This window comes from Octopus bimaculoides, chromosome Z (assembly GCF_046866305.1).
Source record: "Octopus bimaculoides isolate indiv1 chromosome Z, ASM4686630v1, whole genome shotgun sequence".
Lineage (NCBI taxonomy): Eukaryota > Metazoa > Mollusca > Cephalopoda > Octopoda > Octopodidae > Octopus > Octopus bimaculoides.
In genome coordinates, this window is record NC_142944.1 from 4,072,992 (window position 1) to 4,088,955 (window position 15,964).

The 15,964-nt window shown below is 36.6% G+C and overlaps 1 long non-coding RNA gene across 1 annotated transcript in view; it reads right to left on the bottom strand.

Moving 5' to 3' along the window:
- The window catches only part of LOC128249636 (uncharacterized), a 51,432-nt gene extending 36,616 nt beyond the window's left edge, over positions 1-14,816 (bottom strand). Inside the window, exons 1-2 of the long non-coding RNA XR_016244808.1 lie at positions 14,677-14,816; positions 4,138-4,162 (exon numbers count right to left, since the gene is read on the bottom strand). This is a non-coding gene — a long non-coding RNA (uncharacterized LOC128249636). The remainder of the gene's footprint in view (positions 1-4,137; positions 4,163-14,676) is intronic.
- Between the last annotated feature and the right edge of the window lie 1,148 nt (positions 14,817-15,964).

The following is a 15,964-nucleotide window of genomic DNA, read 5'->3' on the forward strand; positions in this document are numbered from 1 at the left end:
TATTGTAGTCATGCTATTTAACTGTCTTTAGTTTTGGGCCACAAGCCCAAATAGCCCTCCATAGGAACTCGCTTAAAAGTCTGCACAGAGGGTAACTTTTAAGCTAATGTGTGTATATATATATATATATATATATATATATATATATACAGGCCCAATTAGCCCTCCACGGGAGCTAGCTTAAAAGTCTGCACAGAGGGTGGCTTTTAAGCTAATATATATATATAAGAGCATCTAGCTACCTTGCCAAAACAGATTGGAGCCTGGCTTGCAAGTCTTCAATCAAACCATCCAACCCATGCCGGCATGGAAAGCAGATGTTAAACGATGATGATATATAGGATGGTGGTGCTATTACTACGTCCACAAACATTCTTGAATCAACAAGAGAGCAGCTACAAAGTTGTTCAACTTCCAAAGCTAAAGCTCACCTCAGATTACACCTTACCACTTTCGAAAAGTAGAAAGTAATCTTGAGTGTATTATACCTGGGCAAAAATAGAGAGTCACACCTGTACTGTTGATTGCAGATCTGCATGATTAGGACTGGCTTGGCTAAAAGAATAAATATTCTAGATTTCACCCAAAACAAGTGAAAGTAAATACAGGCCACTCTGCAACAACTAACCGAAAGACATACTGCTTCTCTCTTCAATAGATTCCATAGCCAAAGTTATCTCAAAAGGCAAGGATTTCTCTTCAGGGCCAGCTGTACACTTCACACAAGAGTGCTACTCATATATCTGGGACGAAATAGCTTAGAAACAATCAATATCCAAGACTATCCAAACAAAAGACAGTTCGTCTGTTTGGTAGCTTTCATTCACCGAGAGAGACTACAAACACTTGAACACTGACAAACAGCATTCTTTCCTCTCTCTTCCATCATTACTGTAATAGCTTCTGCCACTCTCAGTCAACATGCAACATACTACCTTCACCTTAAGCTCACTCAAGTGACTCATTTTCATATTCTCATCATTTCTATATGTTGTTTGTAGCCTTACCAACAAGAAATCAAATTAAACATTACAAACAAGCAATTTGATAGCAAACTCCCAATCTGTGAGGCAGAAAGTGAATGATCATCCTAATCATATGTAAGTGATCATCATAAAGGCGGCTCCAGCTGGCAGAAACATTAGCACGCTGGACGAAATACTTAGCGGGGATCTCGTCTGTCTTTGCGTTCTGAGTTCAAATTCTGCTGAGGTCGACTTTGCCTTTCATCCTTTCGGAGTCGATAAATTAAGTACCAGTTACGCACTGGGGTCGATGTAATCGACTTAATCCCCTTGTCTGTCCCCTCTATGTTTAGCCCCTTGGGGGCAATAAAGAAATAAGAAAGTGAGTGATCATCATAATCATATGTAAGTAATCTTCATACATCATGATTCTCATACCAGTGGTAGTGCCTCCCGTCTAAAATAACAACACTACTTATACTAAAATTCTCAAGGGTAACAAATAATTAGAGAATGATGCAGAGTAGTAGATCTTGTAGTCTCAAGGAGATAATTATGCTCATTTCTTGCTAATTACACAGCGCTGGATTAACTATTAAGCAAAATAAGCACATGCTAAAGGCGTCGGAGGGCAAGGGGGAGGAGAGGGCCACAGAAATAGTAAATGGTTTACAGCACAAAAGAAATCACTTTAAACTTGCTAAAATAATATTCAGGATGCCTTATCTCTACTCAATATAGAAACAAGTGTATTATGCAAGATTAATTTTGAGGATCTGATCAAAGACTTTACAATTAAAAATAAAAGTAGAAAACTTTTCAAATTTAAATAAAGTAGAAGCATACAAAAATAATTTTCTATCTTACTGTTAAAGTTGTTTTATTTTGGAAAATAAAAAATTATATAGGCACAGGCGTGGCTGTGTGGTAAGAAGCTTGCTTCCCAATGACATGGTTCCGAGTTCAGTCCCACTGCGTGGCACCTTGGGCAAGTGTCTTCTACTATAGCCTTGGGCTGACCAAAGCTTTGTGAATGGATTTGGTAGACAGAAACTGAAAGAAGCCCATCGTGTATATATATATATATATATATATATATATATATATACTAGCAGAAATACCCGGCGTTGCCCGGGTTAAAGAGAATAATGAAATCTAAAAACGCTGTCTAGACTACGCATCATCTTTATATATAGAGATGTATATACACACACGCACCCAAACACACGTATATATATGTATATCAATATAAATATATGAAAGTCAATGAAGTTTCGTAAAAGAAGGTGATCATGTACATACTTTCTTGCTGTTGTGATTATAACACCTCGTTGTAAACAATGTTCCTTGTTTTCCCTTGTGGAGCATATACAAATAGGTTTTTTGTTGCTGCCCACTCTTGAGCAGCCAACATACAGTTGTCCATGTGAGAAGCAGGGCTCTTCCAAGAGAAGACCAGCTACAGACAGTGTTTGACCCTGAGATTTGTTTATGGACATGGCAAAAGTCACACGAAGGGGAAATTGTAGTCTTCTGAATGTAAAAGGAATATCTGCTCCTGATGGAGTAAGAGGAATTCTTGGAATGAAGACGTCATCCTCTTTTGCACATCCAGAAAGAATGGTAGCCTCGATAACGTGTGACATCATTTTCTTTATCACGAGTCGTGTTCCATTGCAAAGTCTTGGTGGTTCCAGATTGCGGAGCAGCATAACAGGCGTTCCAACTTTAAGTGATAATATGTGGGGAGGTAGTCCTGGAGCCTCCAACGAATTGAGAAATTCAGGAGGATAGTTCACCACTTCATTTGTATCTGGAACTGTATCAACAGACTTGTAACTTTGAAGATTGCCGGGAAGAGAATGCATCAGGTGTTGATTAATTTTTGTAACAGCTACGTTTTTTGGAGCTAATATTGCTCTTTCACATAGCCAATTGTGATTTTGGTAGTTTTGTTTAAAGTTGGGAAAGACTTTGTGTTCGAGGTCATCTACAGAATTAACAACAGAACAAAATGGCCGGAGGTCTGCAACGAAATAATTTTACTCAACACTTTGCAAGTGAATCAGTGGAGGCAAAGATGCGTCTCATTTACTTGACAATTTATGCATCACATTGCAGAAATCACAATGTAAGTATATCTGAAAGGGTAGTCTTACACTGTTGTACCGTTGAATTACAAATAATGCTCATCTGTTATGTTCGGGTTAAAATTTCATCAACATCAAAAATATATGAATTTTCATGGGAGTTATGGCCGTTATGCAAAGAATATAATTTCCAAATTTCATAAAGATCCATTCAGTACTTTTGACGTAGTTTTGGATAAGAAAACAAATGACTGTGTGTGTTTGTGTGCATGTGTATGTGTGTGTGATGGGTGTATATATGTATAGATATCTGTATGCATGTATATAAGTATATATGTGTACATATTACATGTACATCTATATATATATATATATATATACATCTACACATATGTATACATATACATGTATGCATATAGATCTATATATATATATCTATACATATATGTGTACATATACATCTATATGTATACATATACATCTCTCTCTCTCTATATATATATATATCTATACATATACGTGTACATATACATCTCTCTCTCTCTTTCTTTCTCTCTCTCTGAAAGTATCTGTCATTACAGTATCGAAATGTGATTGTTTCAGTTAGTAGAATAGTTTCATTTTTAAAGTGAAAGTATTTGACGAGTGTTTTTGTTTCACTTTTGACACGTAATACTTAAATAGTGGAAGAGATATTATGTTGCCGTGTGCTCGAACTCTGCAAGAAGTTAAAAATTTATTTTGACTAAAACACAACTGGAACCCTAAGTAAGGCATGTGTAAAATTTGAATGAAATTGGTTGCGTAGTTCTCGAGTTTTAGGGATTCACACACACAGACAGACAGACAGACACATATTCTCATTTTTATATATATAGATATATTTGCAAAAGGGTCAAGCATGTTTCCTGTGATAGTAATGCTAGAAAGTAACCTTTTCTTTCCACCAATAGTTTCAAGGAGAAGATGCTTCAAGTGAGTTTCTTTGTAATTAACTGGCACCTAACACTAGAATTTTGTCTACCAAATACAAACTATCAAAAGTACAAGGTGAAATGCAGGAATAAATAACAATTCATTACCTGATGTTCGTACCCTCACGCACCACTGAAAATAGAAGAGAAAACAGTTTGTCATCATTAAATTATTTTTAAAAAATACATAACTTCAAATATTTTCTTTTATAAAGCAAAATTTACATTTAACAATTGGTACAGTAAAATGAAAAGTTTACCTAACAGTTTAAGGTTGACATCATTAACCCTTTAGCATTTTAAACCAACTTATCTGGCCAAAATATTTTACCTGTTTTATGTTCAAACTGGCCAGATCTGGCCTCCGACATCTACCCTAAAATGTTATTCTAAAAATTAAGTCACATCATTGAAATCTCAAAGCTACAAGATAATGCTTGATTAATTCAAAACAATGTGAATAAATAAACATTATATTGGACAGAGTAATCTGAATGCGAAAGGATTAAATTAGATTCTTCTCTAAATACCAATAACCTAAACACAAACACATATAAACCCTCAAGGCTTTCACTCACAAACTTTAGCTTCATACTCTCCTGTGTAGTAAGGCAGAAACAGATGCTCTTTCTGCCCTTCCAACCATTGTCTAATATAACATCAAGTACCAGCCAAATGATGGTACACGTTTTCAGCTGAGTAGACTAGAGTAATGTGAAATGAAGTGTCTTAATGAGTGACACAATGAACAACACAGTCCAAGAATTGAACCTATGACCTTTTATCATAGTGAGCTGAACACTCCTAACCACTAAGCCATGCACCTTCATATATATATTTACTCTTTTACTCTTTTACTTGTTTCAGTCATTTGACTGTGGCCATGCTGGAGCACCGCCTTTAGTCGAGCAAATCGACACCAGAACTTATTCTTTGTAAGCCTAGTACTTATTCTATCGTTCTCTTTTGCCGAACCGCTATGTTACGGGGACGTAAACACACCAGCATCGGTTGTCAAGCGACACACAGACACATAAACACACACACACACATGCACATATACATACATATATACAACGGGCTTCTTTCAGTTTCCGTCTACCAAATCCACTCACAAGGCTTTGGTCAGCCCGAGACTATAGTAGAAGACACTTGCCTAAGGTGCCACGCAGTGGTACTGAACCCGGAACCATGTGGTTGGCAAGCAAGCTACTTACCACACAGCCACTGTTACGCCTATATATATATATATATATATATATATATATATATATATATATATATATATATATATATATATATATATATATATATATATGTGTGTGTGTGTGTGTGTGTCAGTGGCACATAAAAAGCACCATCCGAACATGATCAATGCTAGGTCCGCCTAACTGGCTTCCGTGCCAGTGGCATGCAACAAGCACCAACCGATCGTGACCAATGCCAGTGGCACATAAAAAGCACTATCCGAATGTGATCAATGCCAAGCCTGCCTCAGTGGCTCCTGTGCTGGTGGCACATAAAAAGCATTTATTCGACTCTTGGAGTAGTTGGCATTAGGAAGAGCATCCAGCTGTAGAAACATTGCCAGATCAGATTGGAGCTAAACCATCCAACCCATGCCAGCATGGAAAACAGACATTAAACGACGATGATGAATTTGATCTTTTGCAAAGAGTTTCATGAGGCCAAGAAACCTGTTGGATAAGTAGCCAAAGCATTACAACTTGTTCGTCATCTGAAACATCATGACGGAAACATCCACATCTTTGTGGATGAAAATAAGTGCATGATAGATGAAGTTGTAAACTGTCAAAACTCATGAGTGATAGCATACAACCCTTCCAAAGTTCCTTCAGCTATGCATAGCAAGAATCCAGCTTCCATTATGGTCTTTGAAGCTGTTGCAAGTGATGGGAAATTGATGCCTCCTCATTTTATTGAAGCAGTTCTTAAAATCAACACAGCAGAGTATCTCAGAATCTTAGAAGTTTTGTTTCCTTGGATTAGGAAGCATCATGATGCAAGCCGAGTCATGTTTGTACAGGACTCTGTGCTTGTCCATTCTTCAAAAATAGTGCAAGAATTTTTGAAGAAGGAATTGCCCAAGTTTGTCCCTAAAGATATCTAACCCTCTAGCTCACCAGATTTGAATCTGTGTGAGTTTTGGCTATGGGGCACAGCTGACGCAATATCCAACACACACAACTGTGTGCTGAAGCAATATCCAACACACACAACTTCTCATAACTGTGTGTCTTCACTGAAGGTTTCAATCAAGCGAGCATTCATTAAAATGAAAAAGAAAGAAATTTAAGGCATGCGCACCATTTTGTCAACGGATTGAACTGGTAAAGAGATCAAATGACAGTCACATTGAACTGAAATAAGTGCAAAACACTCCACAATAACTTGGCAGAAACATTAAATTAGCAGTGTTTGATTTTTTCAAATTATACCAATTATATTAAAGATATTTAAATGGTCCCAATTAACCTGCTACACCCTATATATATATATATATATAATGTAGATAGGGTTGAAAATCCTAACTGTATTATTTGATTCCCTTTCTGAAGAATTTCTTATAGGAGATATCTTACATGTTTCTCCTATTAGCAAATGAAACACATGTAAAGGTGAATAAACAAAATCAGAAAGAATTTTCCAATCTTCCATTTTGATACACACACACACACACTCATGTAGACACAGATGGTAAATTAGCAAAATTGTTACTTCATACCAAATGGCTCATAGTATTTTGTTCCTAGTTGCTCATCCACCAACTTAGATTTTTGTGTTACTAGAGCTTATAAAATACAAAACCAGCCAACTACCATTAAGGAAAATGAGTAATGGTGATGCTGGTGGTTTGAAGTGGAAGAAGCTTAAAGTTTATTGTTGTTGCTGTTCAATCGACCTAAGATCAAGCAATTAATGTTATCTCCCACTTCTCAAGAGACTGCAGCCTGAAAATTTTGAGTAAATTTTCTTAGTATAATTTCTTCTTTAAGGGTGAGTGAGGATGTAAAACCTAACAGCCAAAGTATTTCTGTGAGAACTACTGACTCCAAATATTATGAGTTTCAAAAGACTTGATAATGGAATAATCCACACAAGTCTTATAATTAAAACACAAGTTACGTAGTATGTCCATCACTGTATCCAGAGCAAGTCAACTGAAGACAATACATACATACACACACAGGTAAACATGTGTACACACATGCACACACACATATTCACCTTGTACCTTGACCTCACATCTCTATCTATCTTTCTATCTCTTTCCAGGGAGTGCAAACCATGTATTCACCTATTCAGCAATATGTTTGCTCTTGTCCCTCTATCCTAGTTTCTTATCCCTTAATACTACTCTACTCCACTCACTAAAAGGGTCTTGTTTTGCAGGTACTTAGTCACTTCACCAGAGTGGGTACCACATAAAAAGCACACAGCACACTTCTGTGAAATGGTTGGCATTAGGAAGCTGTAGAAACCATGCCAAAGCAGACATTTGAACTTAGTGCAGCCCTTTGGCTTGTCTCTTCACACAGAACCATCCAATCCATGCCAGTATGGAAAAAGAGACGTTAAATGATGGTATATCATCATCATCATTTTAACATCTACTTTTTAAATGCTTCCATGGGTCAGATGAAAACCAGTGAGGCCCATTTTTTTTTTTTTTTTTCTACAGTCAAATGTTTTTCAATCACAAAGCCTCACATGAACCACAACAAATGAACCACTCTGCTTGTATGACAGTGATGCTCATTTACAATGAGCAAGTGGTATGAAGACAAGGAGACCATAAAAATATACACACATATCTCTGTCATCATTATCTCATGTCCATTTTCCAATATGCTATTGGTTGGATGGTTTGACAAGGAGTTGGCAAGCAAGGGAACTGCATCAAATTCCAATTGTCTGTTTCGACATGGTTTCTACAGTTGGATGTCCTTCCTAACACTAACCACTCTACAGAGTATACTGGGTGCTTTTACACAGCACCAACACCAAAAACCCATGAACAAATACACAATGACAATAAGAGGTTTACAAGTTACATTTCAAATGCAACAGACGGTTCCCTGTTATGTATTGTAAACGATAACGGTAAATAAGTGAAATATAAGAGGCTAGAGCATAAAAATTAAAAAGAAACTTGGAATGTTTTCATCCTAAAGCATTAGAAACTGTACTTGAGAAAGATGACAAGACATACATTCAATCTAGAGAAAAATTTACAGAATAAATTCTTTACAATTGGGAAAGTTACTGTAACAAAATCATCAGAAAAGGTCAAAGGTCATATCATTGCAATATTGGAGAAAAATTGTGTACCTTTATTTCCCCAACCAGCCTTTTTAAGCTTAACCCTTTAGTATTTTAAACTGGTCATTTCCAGTCCAAATATTCTGCAAGTTTCATGTTCAAACTGGCCAGATTTAGCCTCTCACACCTACCCTACTATGTCATTCTAAAAATATGCAATTGCATCACCAAAATCTCAAAGCAATGAGATAATGCATGATTAATTCAAACCAATTTGAATAAGTAAGCATTATGCTTGAGAATGTAATCTGAATGCTGAAGGGTTAAATTGGGAAATGGTTAGAATTGGAATTTCTCTAAAAAGAGAACATATAGGGAAAATGGTAATTAAGGATATCAAATATAAGAGGAACTTTACCATTAGTAAAATGGTTGTTTGCATGCAACACACAGCCAATTATTTTGCCATTAATGGTCAATTTATTAAAGCACATTATACTAAGTTCGTCCTCAGTCAAATCGTCCAACCCATGCTAGCATAGAAGGCGGACGTTAAACGGTGATGATGATATCTTCAGCAGTTAATGGAGAAAGAAGGTTTTGAAATGAAAAGATTCTATGTATTGTAGGAAATAGTGTTTCAAATGTGTCTAGGACATTTACCACCCCACCCCCAGGACAATTATCCCTGAGGACAATAGATGATGGTTTAAAACTTAATATATTGGAGAGGAGGTAATTAAATGGGGGGGGGGGGTAACTATCCTAGGAGGTAGTAGTCATCAGGGGAATTGTCCTATGGGGGTGTAATTGCCTTGATATTGTTTCAAATATGCTAAGCACAATTGAGAAAATTAATCCTCATCATCATTTAATGTCTGTATTCCATGTTGGCATGGGCAGGATGGTTTGATACCAACTGATAAGTCAGAAGACAAAGGAGACAAATATTGGAAAAAAAAGAAGGTATTCCTAAACCTTGCCAGATCTGATTGGAGCCTGGTGCAACCTCCTGACTTGCCAGTCCTCAGTCAAACTGTCCAACCCATGCCAGCATGGAAAGCAGATGTTAAACGATGATGATGATGATGGGAGAGAGAGAGAGAATAGGGAAAGAAACAGAGAAAACAGTAAAATTCTAGATAATATTAAGAGTCTTTTTCAATTCAACATGCATTGTGTTGTGCTTATGTACATACACTGCAATAATAGGAGGAACTATCGTTATGTAATTACTCTCTTTAACAATTTGAGACAAGCAGCTGGAGCCCTTAAAAAGAGTGCTATTCTCCAGAAAAAAAAATCCTTTTGGATCAAGCAAGAGGCAGTAAGTATTTGTTCAATGAAGAAGCATTTGCTTAAATTAAAAATATTGCTTGAAGTTCTGGATAATGAAAATGGGTAGAAGTGATAGAATTTTGAAGTCTACTTTCTCGTTTTTTCACTATTACCATTGAATTACAATCTAAAGATTTCACACCTGGCAGATTTCTATTGAAATGGGAAAACTTGACTTAATATGTAAATGCCAGAGAGAAAGGAGACATACAAGCTCTACTCGATGTGAAATAATGACACGCATGAACAATGAAGTGTGTGAGAAAAATTAGAGGTTATAACAATGAGAGAAAATTGAGCTTGTATATAGAGGTGAGTAAAAAGCATATTGAAACTGACCTAGCAGCCAGTATGTTCAATTAGTAAATAATATTTATAGATTTACAATAAGAGAAACATTGCTTCCTAATCAGCACAGAGTTACCTTTCTTAGTATCTAGTGCTGAGAGAACAAACAAGTTCAAAATGTATCCATCAGCCCAATAGAGGACACTCTGAAATGACTTATTCTATTGGTCTCTTTTGCTGAACTGCTAAGTTATGGGGACGTAAACATACTTACATCGGTTGTCAAGTGATGATAGGACAAATACAGACACAAAGACACACCTACAACCTTCCTTTCTACCAGCATGGTTGCATTCAACAGGTTGTTAAGCAATTTTGATTTACTGGAAAGGTCCCCTGCTTTTGCTATAATGTAGTGAATCTCAAACAGATACACTTACACTAGAATATTGGGAAAATATTTTCTCCTCACCCTCTTTCTTAAGAAAACAAAGTAGAATTTTCTGCCATGTGACTCCACTTTCTTTGCTAGGGCATTGCACAAGTTTCAAATCATCATCATCATCACCGTTTAACGTCCGTTTTCCCTGCTGGCATGGGTTGGATGGTTCAACTGGGGTCTGGGAAGCCAGGAGGCTGCACCAGGCTCCTGTCTGATCTGGCAGTATTTCTACAACTGGATGTCCTTCCTAACACCAACCACTCTGAGAGTGTAGTGGGTGCTTTTACATGCCAGAGAGGGCTGGCAACAACCATGATCAGTTGGTGCTTTTTACATACCACCGGCATGGAAGCCGTCAAGGCAGCGCTGGCATTGGCCATGTTCGGATGGTGCTTTTTACGTGCCACCGGCACAGGGATCACAGCTGCAATTTCCATTTGATTTTGATGTACTTGACTCAATAGGTCTCCTCAAGCACAGCAGGTCGCCCTACGATCCAAGATACTTTTGAGTGGGCTGGTTATGTGACACTGGTGTAGGCTACGGCTGTGGACTCACTTTATTTGCCGGGTCTTCTCAATCACAGCATACCCCCAGAGGTCTTGGTCTTTTGTCATTGCTTCTGTGAGGCCCAACATTTGAAGGTCATGATTCACCACCTCATCCCATGTCTTCCTCTATCTTGGATTCTTTCTACTGTTTGAGAGTGGCACTTCTTCACACAGCTCTCCTCATCCATCCACAGTACATTACCATACCAATGCAAACGTCTCTCTTGCACGCCACGTCCGTTGCTTCTTATGTCCAACATTTCTCTCAGGGCACTTACACTCTGATGTGTGTACTTGTCCTAATTTCAATCCTTACATCATAACGACACCACCACTCCTATGATAAACTGTCATAATGTATCCTGGATATGAATGGAATTATTATAAGAAACTAACAAAGTGGAAGAGTACCTTTTCAGTCAGGAACAAGACCCAATTGCACATCCATAAGAATCTGTAAATATGCATCTATCAGGAAAATGTATCTTTTAGTTCACAAATTCACATTAAATTACTATTTTGTTCTAAAGGTATAACGATGTTTCTGTGTTGGCGTTTTAGAGACTGCATCAGCATTTTTGTGTAAGTGGGTCAATATTGTCAAATGAGCTTTTTCCAGTCTCAAGGACAAATTGTATAACCACCTGAGAGATAGTAAGATAAAAAATCTGCAATGTACTAATGCATGTGAAGGCACGTGGCTCAGTGGGTTAGAGTGTCAAGCTCACAATCATGAGGTAGTGAGTTCGATTCCTAGACCAGGCTGTGTGCTGTGTTCTTGAGCAAGACACTTTATTTCCATGTTGCTCCAGTTCACTCAGCCATAGAAATGAGTTGTGACGTCACTGGTGCCAAGCTGTATCAGCCTTTACCTTTCTCTTGGACAACACCAGTAGCATGGAGAAGAGAGGCTCGTGTGCATGGGTGACAACTAGTCTTCCACAAACAAATTTGCCTGGAGGGGAACTTTCTAGGTGCAATCCCATGGTCATTCATAACTGAAGGAGGTCCTACTATTGCATATCTTTCATAAGAAGAGCAGCCCCCCTAATGAATAGACCTATGAATATTGAAAAGTTTTAAAAAGATTGAGATGATATACTTTTAACATTTGTCTAACACATGGTAAAGAAATAAAATTATTTGGAAACAAACTCCATGTTACCTTCTCATTAATAAAAAGGTGAGGAAGCCAAAATTAACCTAGTAGTTTAATAGTGGCAGGGACATCTTGATCATCAATTTTGAAACAGACTTCAGTAATTATTATAAGAAGTGTAAGCATGGGATGTGATTAAATTCAAATGAGTCAGCCATGCAAAGAAAAAAATTATTTTCACCTTTAGCTGCAAAATAGCTCTATAGATACCCCATCACATCAGGAGGAACAAAACTAACACTGGAGCCTGTATGCCAGATAACATTTTTGCAAATCGGTTATCCTTGGTAATTTTTTAATCCTTTAGTGCTTAAGCAGGTTATATCTGATCCAAATATTCTACCTGTTTTATGTTCAAACTGACCAGATTCGGCCACTCACACCTAACCTACAATGTCATTCTAAAACTAAACATAGAAAGACTTCCTCCCTTCCCCGCCCCCATTTTCTTGCAAATTATTGAGTTTTTTTTTTTGTTTTTTGTTTTTTGCCAAAAGACCCACGTTTTCGGATACGGAGATCCAGAAAATTGCCAAAAATCAGAATTTTGAAAATTCTGGCCCCCTTCCCCGCCCCCAATTTCTTCATTTTTTTTTTTTTTTTCACTTTTTTCCGTAACCCTAACTCTAAAACCCTAATCCCCTAACCCGAAAACCCCAACCCAAAATCCCTAACTCTAACCCCCTAACCCTAAAACCTTAACCCTAACTAGAAAAATTTTGGGAAATATTTTTCAGAATCATAATCTCCGTATTTTTCCGCGTATTTTGAGAGAAAAAAAAACTTCTGAAAAAAGTTAAAAATAAAGAAATTAGGTGGGGGTAGTTTCAAAATGCCGATTTCTGCCAATTTTTTTTTTTTCTTTTGAAGATTTTCATTCTCCATAGCCGAAAACGGGGTTTTGTGTAGAAAAAATAATTACATAAAAAAAGGGGGTGTTTTTGGTGGGGTACAAAAGAAGTCATAAACACTCACATCATCGAAATCTCAAAGCTACAAGATGATCCACGATTTAAAAATGTGAATATTTATTAAGCGTGGCTGTGTGGTAAGTAGCTTGCTTACCAACCACATGGTTCCGGCTTCAGTCCCACTACGTGGCACCTTGGGTGTCTTCTACTATAGCCTCGGACCGACAAAAGCCTTGTGAGTGGATTTGGTAGACGGAAACTGAAAGAAGCCCGTCGTATATATATATGTATATGTCTATATATGTGTGTGTGTGTGTGTGTGTGTCTGTGTTTGTCCTCCCAACATCGCTTGACAACCGATGCTGATGTATTTAGGTTCCCGTAACTATGCGGTTCGGCAAAAGGTTCCAATAGAGTAAGTACTAGGCTTACAAAGAATAAGTCCTGGGATTGATTTGCTCGACTAAAGGCAGTACTCCAGCATGGCTGCAGTAAAATGACAAGTAAAAGAGTAAAGAGTATTATATTTGACAGAGTAATTTAAATGTTAAAGGGTTAATATTCAAATCAAAAAGCGATATTCATTCACTTTGGCTCCCTTGCCTAAATGGAGAGCTCAATCAGGCTTTACAGAAATTAACAGACTGCAATGCCAGTTCAACGTGAGCCTGAATAGGTTTATGAAGCGTGAAGTGACAGAACAATTAGTGGATCATGTTATGTTAGCTATTCTCGCTGTTGTCGTTTGAGCATAGTTAAAGTATCCTTTGAACCGAATATATAACACTTATGAAACTATAAATTGTACTTATAAACGGAATAACTAACATCTACTAAACTATAAATTGCGTTTATAAACTATTTATTGATCTTTCCTGGCTGACAAATTATATAAAACTCCAAAGAGAAATTCTTAATGTTCTTGTCAAAGTCGAGATACGTAGGTTAACCGCGATTACCTCCCCTACACAAAACAATGTGCTTTGGGTTCGGCTTTCTGAACATTCTTGAATACTTCTATTATATAACACTCTTGAAAATATTTACAACAGTAAAACACTGTCTTCACTTTAAAAATCTTATCGGGAACTGTGCGTTAGGAACGACTACCTTACGCGTTTAGTCGACCTGTTAATAATCTCCTGGAAATAAAACCATAGTTGCTTTAAAAAAAAGTACTAATTACATAATGCGGCCCTCCATGATCTTTGCTGGTAAATGAAAAAAAAAAACAAGAAAACGGAGAAAGAAAAAGAAGCCGGCCGGTCGCGATGGGAAAATCTTTAATGTTCATAGGTTTGTGGACCGGAGACTAGACAAGGATAATCGTTGAAGGGGGAAAGGCCAAATTATTCGTTACAGGAGAATGAATTCTCACCTCGGTGTAAACAACGTAGACTTCAATAGAAACCAGATTTGTCGGCAGATCTTAAAAATCGTTCGATGTCAACTAAAGTTGTCTATTTCAAGTAAATATGTTTAGACAGAAAAAAACCCTTTAAAATTTCTCGACACTTCACTGTAATATTTCTCGACTTCAAATACGAATTTCTTTTCCGAACTCACAAGTTCCTCGGTTGAAAAAAAGAACATTCGCGACTAAAATATATTTTATAAATAAAAATAAAATTGAATATTATTGAAAAATTATGTAAATGGAAAAAAAAATCTTACCAGTAAACAACGTTGATACGCACGCGTTTTCTACCGGAATCGGACATTTTCTGATTTAGTTGTGGTGATGAACCGCACACAGACACTAAATGGTGATTGAAAGCTCAATTAATAACTGAAAAGCGAGTACTTTTTATATATATATATATATATATATATATAAGCGTATGTCAATATATATATACAGCCACACTTTGGTATTGAAGACTTCAATTAAAAAAGTGTTTCTTCATGAATAAACTTCTAATTTTTTAAATTTTGTACAGAAAAAAAGAAAGCATTCATAATAAAGTGATTTCTTATTTTTTTATTTCATGAAACTATACGATTCTCGAGTTTAATTGTTCATTTTCGCGTTTTCTCAATTAGCTGTTTCGATCATTTCGCTATGCGGTTGACATATTCTTTGTGGAAGTATTGATTTTTTTTTCTACGCTGTCTTTTTTTCGTATCAGTGTATTTATACTTAGTTTACACTTATCAAAGCGCGGAGGTAAAGAATACGCACATCACCCATTTTTTTTCGGCGTAACCCTAACCCTAAACGCCGAAAACTGATGGTGTGCGTATTCTTTACCTCTGCCCTTATCAGCAATAGTGACGGTAAAATTATCATGAATGGATTGAAAATGATAAATATTTTTACTCACACACATACATGTATATATACATACATACATATATATATATATATATATATATATATATATATATATATATATATATATATATATATATATATATATATACATATATATATATATATACTAGCAGTATAACCCGACCTTGTCCGGGTGTGACTTATTATGCCATCTACGATAAGTCTTGCTAGCTGAAAATCAACTAAAAAAGAAAGCCTTACAACGAAAAAACCCTTATGATGTAAATATGTTCATAATTCAAAAGACGATGAAATTAATAGGGAAAGTCTGAAGGCTGTTTTGCGTAACATTATTAAGCGTACGTAAATTTCATCTGTGTCATTGGCTATAGAAATGCTTGTGCAAAACAACTTTTTGCGCTGCCCTGATTATACATAGCAGGGTGATCCCTTTTAGCAGGAGCTAGGACGGCAATTTCTGATGAAGCAATTGCTGCTAAACAGTTTTGCCAGAATTCTATCAGATTGGGCAGTAGATGTTGATGCACCATTTTGCATTATGTTCAAAATAGCTTCTGGAATGTGGTGCATTACTGCAGTCTGTTGCTGTCATTTTAAACCGGTTGCTGTCTTTCCCCAGCAAACTCTCTTCTTTGGAGGCATAATCTATGTATATATTAAACAGAA